Raw genomic sequence first — 11,892 nt, 5'->3', positions numbered from 1 at the left:
TCTCGGAAAGCAGCAAGGTCAACAGGCCTTAGTGTCCTTATTTGTCCCTGAGAGGGATTCTCTACCCCACTCTCTGTTGGCAAATGGACCTCAGGCTTTCTTTGCATTCATGTGGCCATATTTGCTTGAGGAACATGCAAAAAGCACAGCCCTTCACTTTGAGGGACTTTGCTGGCACATAAAAGAAAGCTCTGGGCCGCTGCCACTCTGGCTTGCGCTCCCTGCCCGCAGCTGCAGTCCTAGGGTTGGTTCTCTTGTCCAGTCCACCGCCACTGCCCTGTACTTTGCTAGCTTGCTACTTGTCGGACAAGAGTCTTCATCGTAATCTGAGTGCCTTTCATCTGAAAGTTAAAGGACTCTGTAGAACTTTTGTCACACCGTTTGTGGGTCTTGCAGCTGCACATGTGTAAGCAATGGCTGCCATCTGGAAGAAACTCGTGATTGTTGGTGATGGAGATTATGGCTAGACTTGCTTGCTCATTGTCTTTAGGACAAGGACCAATTCCCAGAAGTCTATGCATCCACAGTATTTGAAAACTATTGAAACAGGTAGAAATGGCTTTGTGGGACACAGCTGGGCAGGAAGATTATGATTGCTTTTGACCACTCTCCTATCCAGACACTGATGTGTTTTTCCATTTGACAGCCCTAATAGTTTAGAAAACATCCCAGAAAAATGGACACAAGAAATTGAGCATCTCTGTCCCAATGTGCTCATAATACTGGTTGGAAACAAGAAAGATCTGCAGACCGATGAGCATACAAGGCAGGAGCTGGCCAAGATGCACCAGGAGCCATTCAAACCGGAAGAGGACAGAGATATGGCAAATAGGATAGCTGCTTTTGGCTACGTGGAATGTTCAGCAGAGACCAAGGATGGCGTGAGGGAGGTTTTTGAAATGGCCACAAGAGCTGCTTACTCTGCAAGCCAGACTCTGGAAGAAAAATATCTGTTTGCCTTGTCTCATGAAACCCTGCTGCAAGCACAGCCCTCATGCAGTAAGTTTTTGAAGCGCTGTTTATTAATCTTAGTGTATGATTGCTGGCCTTTTTTTATTTATAATTTACCCAAGATTACAAATAAAAAATCTTGCTACAGTATTTAAAAGCTAACCATGATTATTAATAGTGTTCAACCTGCCTGACCTACCAGTGTCATCAGGCTGACACTGCTCTAAACAGCACTCTCTGCACTTCACCTTACACACCACATGCTAATTCAGAGAATTTAACTTCTTGCTTCTTTCTAGAAAGAGAAGCAGTTGGTAACTTTTGTGAATTAGGCTGAAATAGCATTTGTACCCTGAGCCTGCCAGGAGTGATTTTGCAAAGCCAGCTTTGAGCACTGCTGGGTGTGGCCCCAAAACAAAACAAACAAACAAAAAACAAGGGCTGGGTAAATGTCCTTGGCGGGCCTCATGTGGCCTATATGCCATAGTTTGAGGACTCCTCTCAAGACTTTACTTTTCACTGTCTCTCAGAGTTAGTCTTGTTGTTTTTTGCCAGTTTGCTTGGTGACATATTCCACATGTTCAGCTATAATTCAATACCTGTTTTTCACTTCTTTGTTGTTTTTATTTAGCATCATTTCCATGTGTTTTGTCCTAAAAGACATTTTGTCCTAAAATGCTAAGTGGGATTTATCCTCGGGATACAAAAATGGTTTTATACATACAAAATCTGGATAGAAAGATCATATGTTGAGGCCAGGGCAACATGCAGCAGTAGGGCATTTGCCTTGCATGCAGCTGATCCAGGACAACCTAGGTTTGATCCCTGGGGTCCCATATGGTCCCCTAAGCCAGGGACAGTTTCTGAATGCATAGCCAGTAGTAATCCCTGAGTGTCACCAGGTGTGGCCCAAAAACCAAAAATAAATAAATAAATAAATAAAATAAATAAAGATCATACATCAACATGCAAAAGGTCATACTTCAGAAACCCACAGCAAACACATACCATGATGAAACAAGAGAACTTTTACCACTAAGATCTAGAATCAAGCACAATCCTTTCTGAAGAACAGAATTTCTTCGTAGGAAACGTGACTGCCTCACCCATCTGTTTCCTGCAAAGGACCTTGATCAGTGCAGCGCATCCGCATGGTTCTCTGCCACTTTCAGCAGACATGTGACACAACTGTGACCAAAGCAACTTGAGGGCAATGCTCCTTGAGAGAAAGAAGGGAATTTTTCTAAAAGGTTTTGCTCATTTTTAAAAAGGGAAATTGTCTCTCTGACCTCTGCCCAGAACTGAGGGAGGATGTGATGCCTGAACATGCTGATACATTTTGCCCCACGTAGAAAAAAGCAGGGAGCAGGGCTGCTAATATCCTTTAGTTCCGTGGGGGATGGAGCCTCAAAATTGCCCTAAGGTGGAGTTAACCTATTTTCAGATTTTGAATAATAGAAGATGGTAAATACTCTCATTGTCATGCTGTTTTGTGGTAGATTTTATTTTTCTGCCAATGAAGCCTTATTAGTCAGTCTGAGGTAGTTTACACATAATTAAAAACAATATTCACATTTCAGTTCTGTGTGACAAGTTGTTTATCACTCAGGTCATAGGTGCCTGAGTATGGCAGGGACTCTGTTCATCACTGCCCCTCCAGGACCTGGCTGTGGGAGACCAGGAGAGAACTTGTGTGTGCTTATGAATGGCATAGAAGGCCTAAAAGCTGTTGCTCTCGAGTGACATGATACCTATTGCTTTCACTCATGATCTTTGGTGAAAGTAACTTATAAGAATTTGCTTTCCTTCAAAAACCCTGGGATGTCCAATCCTGCCCACCATTCCTCCAAATGAAAAGATGGAGCTACAGGTAAATGATGTACTATCAGCAGATAGAAACTCACCTCACGGCTTGTGCATATGGCCTCTGACCAACAATTTCACTTCTTAGAAATTGGAGTTGCTCAACCATAAAATTTAATTTCTTAATATGTTCATTCCTTTTTCTACCATTGTGAAGTTACGATGAGCCATAAATACAAAGGCATTTTTAAAAGCACCAGAAAGGAATATCTAGAGTTTTGCTGCTCTGCCATGGTCACATCTATTCTGCCTCAGATTAGCAGGTGACCCACCTTGAAGTGAAGACATTTATTTTTTCAGGGCAAAATAGGGAATGTTTGTAGAGGAGATGGATGTGCAGGGCTGGAGTAGGCTGCCAGGTCTAAAGCTGGCCACTTCTAGGTAGCTGTCTCAGCTGCCATCACAAATTATTATTTACTAATTATTTACTAATACAACAGAAAAGTATTTTCTCACAATTTTACAGAAGCAGGTGCAAAATCAAAATGTCAGCCAGGATGGGTTTCTAGAGGTCTCTCTGTGGTTCATCCCTGAGTCTTCACACAACTACCCTTTGGAAATGTCCATCTGGGTCTTCATTCCTTGTTTCGTGAGGTTCTCTTGTAAAGGAAAAGTTTCCCCTGGGTTTGCTAACTGCCCTGATCACCTACCCCCCCCCTTCACAATTCTGGGAACTTAAGTTTCCCCTGAGTTTCCTAACTTCCCTCATCACTCACCTCCCTTCACAATTGTGGGAACGTGTAGACCCAGTTATAGTTTAACTTTCTTTCTGTTCTGACATGGTTCTAACCTGGTCATGTTAACCCTGTAAGCTTGCACCTGTACCTTGCAAAAATGTGATTGAGCAAATGCCAGATGTCATGTACTTCCTAAAGCAAATCAATCTACTGTACCTTTCTATTGTTTGAAATACTATATACAGCTTGTAAGCTCATGGCTCGGGGCTGGCAGTTTCTGGCTAATGCTGGATTCTAGCGCAGCCCCTGCATGCTTGTAAGAAAATAAACCCCCTGCTATTGCATGAGATTGTGGTCTTGGTGTCTTTGAACGGCGCATCATTCTCCTGGACTTAACACTCTAAATTCATATCCAGCCTAACTGCCTCCTCTTAATGTGAATGGTCTCTTTCAGATATAATCTCACCCTCAGATACTGCAAGTTAGAACATCACAAAGAAGTTTCATGGGGACATAATTTTACCTGCAACCGAACCATTTTTTTCCTCCCAGTAAAACATTGCCCACAGGAAAAATGCATACTAGTTTTTTTATTATAAGAGAATAGTTAGATGATAAGGAGATGGCAGAAGAAGAAGAGAGCAGGGCTAAAGTGATAGTATAGGGACTGAGGGCCTTGCCTTGCACATAGTTGACCTCCATTCAACATTTAGCACTCCATATAGTTCCCTGAACACCTCCCTCCAAATGAAAGAGAAAGGCTTTGCTGGTAGACATCACCCAACTCTGAGGTTCTATCTACATGGACATCAGGGACAGCAGACACAAGAAAGAGGTGTGCTGGTCATGCCCTTTTTGGCTGAGATACCACCAGTTTGGTGTGTGCAGGCAGATTGTTATAAATAAATGAAACCCAATGCAATAGCATTAAATTTACACAAAGAGCTGTGTAAAACCCAAAATTAACTGAGGGAGTTTAAATACTTATGAAAGTTTATTTATCCTTTTTATAGGAACCTGTGCATTAACTTCATCTTACAAAACATCCTAATTTAGGATCCTCAGCAAGATGAGAATCTTAGCTAATCCATTGAAATCTGGGTGAATGTTCTTTACATGGCTTCTTACATGTACCTCTTCCTATTTTGTTCAAAGATAAGGAAAGTATGGAAAAGGAACTATGTAAACTATAAAATGTTATTGTGATGTTATATTTAAGGGAAATACAGACTTTTGCTAGCATTTTTTGTTGGTCACCATTACATACTTAATTCTAAGCCCTAAAGAAAAGTCAGTGGATGTTCAGAGGAACTGATTTAGAATCCTTTTATGGAGTGTTCCCATTTGAAGCTGCCCTCTGTTATATACACACAGCACAGACTTAGATCCAAGCAAAAAAATTATCATCAGAGAATTGTTTAAAAAATGTTTTATTTGGGGGCAGAGGGGACTCTCATGTGGTGATTGTTGGCCAGCCAGGCTTGTAGTTCAATGCAAGGACCTAAGTGTTAGCACCTAAATTCTGAATAAGGAGGGATGCCATTTTGTAAAAGCCACATGGCAGGCTTATTCTTAGGTTCTGAGCAGGGCGAAACACCATTTTGTAAGGACCACATAGAACCACATGCTGGGGCTTCAGAAGCCTATTTCCATAGACCCTGCTTCAATCTACCTGGCCATACCAGGTAGCCTATCAGGAAAGGACATGGGAGCAATAGGAAAGGAATTGTAGACAATATTGTTTGTTTACTAAAAAACAAATGGGGGAATTGTTGTGTATGTAAATATTTTAGGGCATTATTATGTTACTGACCCTAACCTGATTGGTGATTGTGCCCTACCCTAGGGTGTGACCTGGCATTCTGCCCCAACCAATGATTCCACCATTGGTTGGTATCTGATCCCACCATTGGGTGGTACCTGATTCTGGGGGATAAAAACAAGGGTCTGTGGAAGGCGAGAGGCTTTTTGCTGGAACTGAGGCTGAGTCTTTGGACTTCAGTCTTGTCCACCGAATAAAGCTAATATTTCCACAAGCCTGACTGTCTTCGAGCTGTTTACCCGCCGTTTCACCTCAGAACCGTCGGCTAGACAGGGTGGCAGACGTGTGCTCCGAGCTGAAGGGGAAAGACCTCATCCTCCATCCCTCCATCAGTCAACCTCTTCAGGGGCTGACTTGCAACAGAAAGGTACCCCTAGATAAAAGCCAATTATTTTAAGGATCATCAGAAAGCTAGAACCTCTCTATATCCCTATCCTATAAATCCCATTCGCAACTTTGTGCAGGGTTCTTTCATTCCTCGTGAAAGAGAATCCTGACTGATCAGTTAGGAGCTGTTGACAGGTGGAATAAAGTTAAAACTTTACTCCAATTTGTGTGGTCTTGTCCTTCGATTTCTGGACCCAAACACTGAGGATGTGGTCTGCTCTGATCCTGTGGTGCTGGCATACTGGAGCTACCCCAACAGTGCAAAGGACTTCACTCAGTGATATCTGAAGGAGCATATGGTGCCAGAGATAGAACCAGAATTGGGCAGCTAACCCCCTGTACTATCTCTTAGCCTCTGAAAGCATTTTGTTTCAATCGCCTAACCTCCTCAAAAGAATTCCAGGGGCCAGAGCAATGGCACGGCAGTAGAGCATTTGCCTTGCTCGTGCTTACCTAGGATGGACCACGGTTTGATCCCCCGGCATCTCACATGATCCCCTAAGCCAGGAGCAATTTCTGAGCCCATTGCCAGGGGGTAACACTTGAGCATCAACAGGTGTGGCTGAAAAACCAAAAACCAAACAAACAAACAAAAAAAGAATTTTAGTAGCTACCAAAAAGAAAGTGTACTGGATTGTTTTTATGTCTTATTTTGGTAAATGGGTCTTCTCACAGTTCTTATACAGTCCTGCTCAGGGAAAGGAACATCATCTTTAGGGCTTCCAGATTGGCTTAAATGAGGCAGAACTAGTGACATGAAGTGTTGAAGTAAGTGGGTCTATCTGCTCAGCCCTTCTCTAGTCTGCTGCACTCCCTATCCAGGGCTGATTGAGCACATGAGCTCTGGCAGAACCAACATTTCCATCCCCTTGAGTCACCAAGGGATTCTCCGCCTGGTGCTGCCTCAAACTATTTAGTCCAATTGCAGGCACAAAGTGAAGATGAAGCAATTTTTATTGTTCTTGTCATCATTAATCCTTTAATTAAGGTCTCTTTTATTCATGTCGATATCCTTCCCCTCTCTCCACTCCTTTTCTTCTAAATCACATTCATTGGGCTGGCTTCTCCAAGCTCTTCCAGCTCAAATTTTAATTAAAGTGAGTCACAAGCCTTGAATTTCTAATGAGCCTCTTCTCTAGATTCCATTAAAACTCCTAGTGGCCACACTCACTGCAGCAGTGCACATTAAATGGAGTTATTAGTATTATTTTTAATAGAGGCAACCCCTAGTCAGAGGTTTTGAGCTTTAATTTGATACTCTGGTGTGAGACTACCCACTTTTCTTACATTTTATGTGTATGTCCAAGTCTACATCACTGAATATGTCAATAAAAAAAAAGCAGGAGCTATATGAGCAGATCCTTATCCTGAGAGAATTTACCCTGTTTTAAGGAAGACTGAGCATCTGTCATGACTAGGAGCTTTGCAGGTGACTGAGATATCTTCTGGGTAGCAAGACTTCTTTCATTTTACCCAGTGAATGAAAGTTTCCTAGAATACTGACTAAAAATAGAACTGGTTTTTTCTTGGAGCTTAGCCCCTCATTCCATGAGTGGTCAATCTAAGTTACATACCGAGCATCCAGGCCACAGAGATACTACAGTGGTAGGGCATTTGCCTTACATGCTGCAACCCAGGACAGAACGTGGTTCCATTCCCAGTATTCAATATGGTTCACCTAGCCTGCCAGGAGCGATTTCTGAGCACAGAGCCAGGAGTAACCCCTGAGCGCCACCAGGTATGAACCAAAACCAAAACAAAACAAAAACTGAGCATCCCAGTCATGTGCTAGGCACCAAATCTCATCAGGAAGATGATATTTTTTCCAAGCTGAACTTCAAGTAATATCCAGATAAATGGAGTGCTGCCAAGGACATATGGGATGCTGTTGTCTGTTTTATAATTTATTGTAGAATATAAGAGCCAGAAAGAACCTCAACAAACCCCAAGTCCAATGCCATCATTTTATTACAGACTAGATGAGGTTAGAAAATGACAAAAAATGGTGCCAGTGGACTATAGTGGACTTGACTATGCACCAGTCTGATAAATCTATGTTTCTCCTTACCCTTGCACCTTTCCCCAGTGCAGTCTAACACCAGTCCCTTCTAAACAATAAGTAAATAATCCCCTAGGCCACCCACAAAGAAACAAATGACTGGATTATATTTTATGTTCAACTCAACTTTTCTCTCTCATCCAACATCCAACTAAGGAATAGTAATATTTTGTGCTCTTGGTGCATGAGTCCAGGTAATTAGCAAAGTGATTTCATCTTCCCATATTCTTCACATCTCCTCCTTTAATAATTGCATTTTCATTACCAGAGCATACACAGCCTATCTTCATAAGCATCCTGGATTTTAGATGCACAGTAAATTGCATTTAATCCTACTCCCATGAGGATGCTCTCCAGCCCACTACACATTTAGTTGGAAACTCTCTTCTAAAACCTTCCCAAGAAATGAACCATGAAAGCAATCATTTCTCTTTCTAGGAGATAAAAAAATTGATCCCTACCTTTTATTTGAAGGTTACTTTGACTCATGTGAAAACCTAACTTTACTTTTTTCGGGGGGGGGGGAAACATACTCAGCACTGCTCAATGGGGCTAATCCTGGCTCTGCCCTCAGAGGAATTACTCCTGGCAGTGCTCAAGGTATCATATGGGGATTGAACCTGAGTGTGTTTCATGCAAGATAAGTGTCCTACCCACTGTACTATAATTCTGATTCCCCCAACAAATTTTGATGTTTGAGAACTGGTAATTATAGGATTGCTTGCCATACCCCAACTATAAATATCATTTGCACATCATTAAGAAAATAAAACAGGGACAGGCATTTTTGTTTCAAAAATTAAAAACAATAACAAGGCAACAACAACAATAAGGTATGGCTGTAAAGGTCCAACTCTACACTTTTCCCCAGAACCAACCAGGGCTCAGTTGACAGCAATCTTGTACTCCTCCAAGACAGAGGGAAACTGGAAACTGGTGTGTGGGCAGGCTTTGGCAGTTCCAGACTTCTTCACCTCAGCTCCAAGGGCTACCTGGGAGCCATAGAGCTTGGCCAGTAGGCTGCTGTTGACCAGGAACCTGGTGCCCAGTTACATGGGCAGTGTGGGAATACCTCCATCCTGAATCACTGAGATCTCATTGGTCTTCATGGCCAGACCGCCATTGGTCATGGTGATATATTTGCCCCACACAGCGGGGTCCACATTCACAGCTGGGGCCAGCACTTCATCAGGGTGCATCTCTGGAGTTCTCTTATCAACAGCCCCCGTCAGCACAACGGTGTTCTCAATGGCCATCTTCCTTTTGCAGTGGGCAGAGCTGTTGCTGGTCCCATGTGTCATATAGTGGACCTTCAGGCTGCCTTTGGTGATGAAACCCACCCACAGATGTTGGAAAAAAGAAAACATGTTTGAAAGTGAGGTCACAATTTGGTTTTCCTTCCCTTTTCCATGGCTTTGATTTTTATTTTTTTTGGTCTTGATTTCTACTGGATGTTTTCCTGCTCAAGTTCACACATTTTACTGGAGTCAACATGGTTTTTGAGGTCCTTTTTTCTAGCCATGTGTTGCATCCTTTAAGTGCCCGTATCATTTTTGTTTTCATTTCAAGAATGTTTTCTGCTTGTCAGCCTAGTATCTGTTCCATTCCTTTGCTTTGGTCTTTTGGTGTATTCCTCTTATACATACCTTGAATTTTCTTTTCATATCTCTTCTTTTTATATCTCATTTTCTTCTTGTATATTATATCAGATATATCTTTTTTATTCTGATATTCTGATAGTTGTTTTTCTACTTTTCATGTTCTGTTTGTCTTAAGTTGCACATTATTATTGTCATTGGTCACTTGTGTTTATTTTAGTTCAGTTTTAATTTTTAATTTTTTCTTCCATGTTGAATCATTTTCTGAATTGACCTTCATTTTATATCTTTTCTGAGACTTCCTAATTTATTTTTTGTGGTGTTTCTACCATTTAAAAATAATTCATACAGTCTGGAGAGATAGTACAATGAGCAGGAAGGGTGTTTATCTCACACATAGCCAACTCAGGTTTGATCCCCAGCACCACACATATTCTGCCAACCCTGCCAGGAGTGATCCCTGTACACAGAACCAGGAGTAAGCCCTAAGCACAGCTGGATGTGGCCCAAATACCTTCCCAAAAAATAATGATTCACGGAGCTGGAAAGATAGTGCAACCAACAGTACGCTTTCCTTGCTCATGGTCAATCTGGGTTCAATTCCCAGCACCACATATGGTTTCTTAGTATCACCAGGAATGATCTCAGAGTGCAGAGTTAGGAGTGATCCCTGAGCACCATAGGTTATAGCCCCCTCTCAAAAAAAAGGTTTTCAGGATGGTCCTAAGGAAAAGAAATAGATAATGGATGGATGGATGGATAGATGGATAGATGGATAGATGGATAGATGGATCGGTAGGGAGGTAGGTAGATAGACAGACAGACAGACAGACAGACAGACAGATAGATAGATAGATAGATAGATAGATAGATAGATAGATAGATAGATAATGATTTGAGGACTAGAGAAATAGTATAGCAGCTTAGGCTTTTGCTCTGTTTGTGGCAGTCCTGGTTTGATACTTGATTGTGAACCCTAAGCATTAAGCCAGTGTGGCCTCAAAATAAAACAAAAAGCAAAACTTTTTAAAAAAATTTTCAAGTTTAAAAAAATGTCAAGTTTATTTAGCTTGCCACTTATGGAGATATTTTATGAATCTTTTTTATCACTTACATAGGAATATTATTCTGACCCCTTCCTTCTCTAAATTACGTTGGGTGAGTTTTTCACAATTTGTTTCTATTGCTCTTTTTTATTTCGATTTGGTTTTAGGGAAATGATCTTTTTTTTATACTGTTAGGACTATGATTAAGCTTCTAGTTTACATTGATTTTAGGAAACAATCAAAATAATAGTTTCTTCTTTCTGTTATCGTCCTTCCCCTTGTGTTTTTTCTTTCCCTGGCCTCTGTGGTTCCTGTCTTGTTCAGTTAGAATTCTTACTTCAAGGGCCAGAGCAATAGCACAGTACTGAGGACATTTGCCTTGCACTTGGTTGACCTGGGTTCAATTTCCTGTAACCCATTCGTCCCCTGGTCCTGCCAGGAGTGATTTCTGAGTGCCACTGGTTGTGTGTCCCCAAACAGACAAACAAACTTAAAAAAAAATTCTTACTTCCCACAGTTTGTCTGAATACTAGGATTTGGTACTGAAAACCCTACTTGGTTGGGTTTTCATACTTTTCAAGTTCTCTCCAACTTCCCCTAGGACTCTGTGCTCATTATCAACTAGATCCTGCAGAAACCCTGCTGGTTCCAGCTACTGGTTTCACCTAGTTGCATTATATCTTCCTGCAATACTTCAGCAGCCTTGAAAGTTCCACTCTTCAGCCTTCACAGGCCCCTTGTCTTAATTCTGCATGGATGTTGACACCAAGCAGATGTTGTAGTTGTCCATGTCTTGTCTCTCTCCATTTATATTTGGAGATTTGCAAGCATGTCTTTAATTTTTTTGTGGTGATGGTAGTTATTATTATTGTAGTGTTGAGGTCACTCATTGTATGGGGAATCAAACTTGCAGCTTCATGCATGTAAGACAGTTACTTGATTCTTGTGTCACCTAGACCCCCAGGTCCAAATGGTCCATTTGTTTTGTTTTGTTTTGTTTGTTTCTTATACAAGGATGGAACTCAGGGACTCTTACATTCAGCATGCACTCTACCACTGAGTCACATCCCCAGACCCATAGGCTCATTTTCAAACTTTTTATGTCTATTTGTTTGTTTTCCCCTGATGGGTGCTCTTAAGTGTGTTCAAGAGGCTTAGGAATCCCTCCTGAAAATTTCAAATGGCCAAATGGATCAGAATTTAATGCAAGTGCACAAAGATGTGCTGGGGATTAAATGAGCCACCCTAGTTGTGCTTGGGGGACTCTAAGGCTGCATGCATTGATGCTTGGGGTTCACAGCATGCAAGGCATGTGCTTGTACTAAATGTATTGTGCACTGGCTCAGTTTTATTGCAGATATGACTCCTGGATTTTTAATTTTGCAATCTGTTATATATGCCATGGAGCTTTATGGAGACCTGGGTTACTTCCCAGGTTACTTTGAAGATGACTGCTGATTCTTTGTCGAAGACCTTTTAAGATAGAAAA

General features: G+C 41.6%; 1 pseudogene; it reads left to right on the top strand.

The window, feature by feature from the left end:
- The first annotated feature begins 413 nt into the window (after positions 1–413).
- Positions 414–2,373, top strand: LOC126008598 (transforming protein RhoA-like; annotated as a pseudogene).
- Positions 2,374–11,892: the final 9,519 nt, after the last annotated feature.

The sequence above is a fragment of the Suncus etruscus genome, chromosome 5 (genome assembly GCF_024139225.1).
Source record: "Suncus etruscus isolate mSunEtr1 chromosome 5, mSunEtr1.pri.cur, whole genome shotgun sequence".
NCBI classification, from domain to species: domain Eukaryota; kingdom Metazoa; phylum Chordata; class Mammalia; order Eulipotyphla; family Soricidae; genus Suncus; species Suncus etruscus.
Note: the sequence above shows the minus strand (reverse complement) of the source record. Positions and strands in the feature narration are given on the sequence as shown.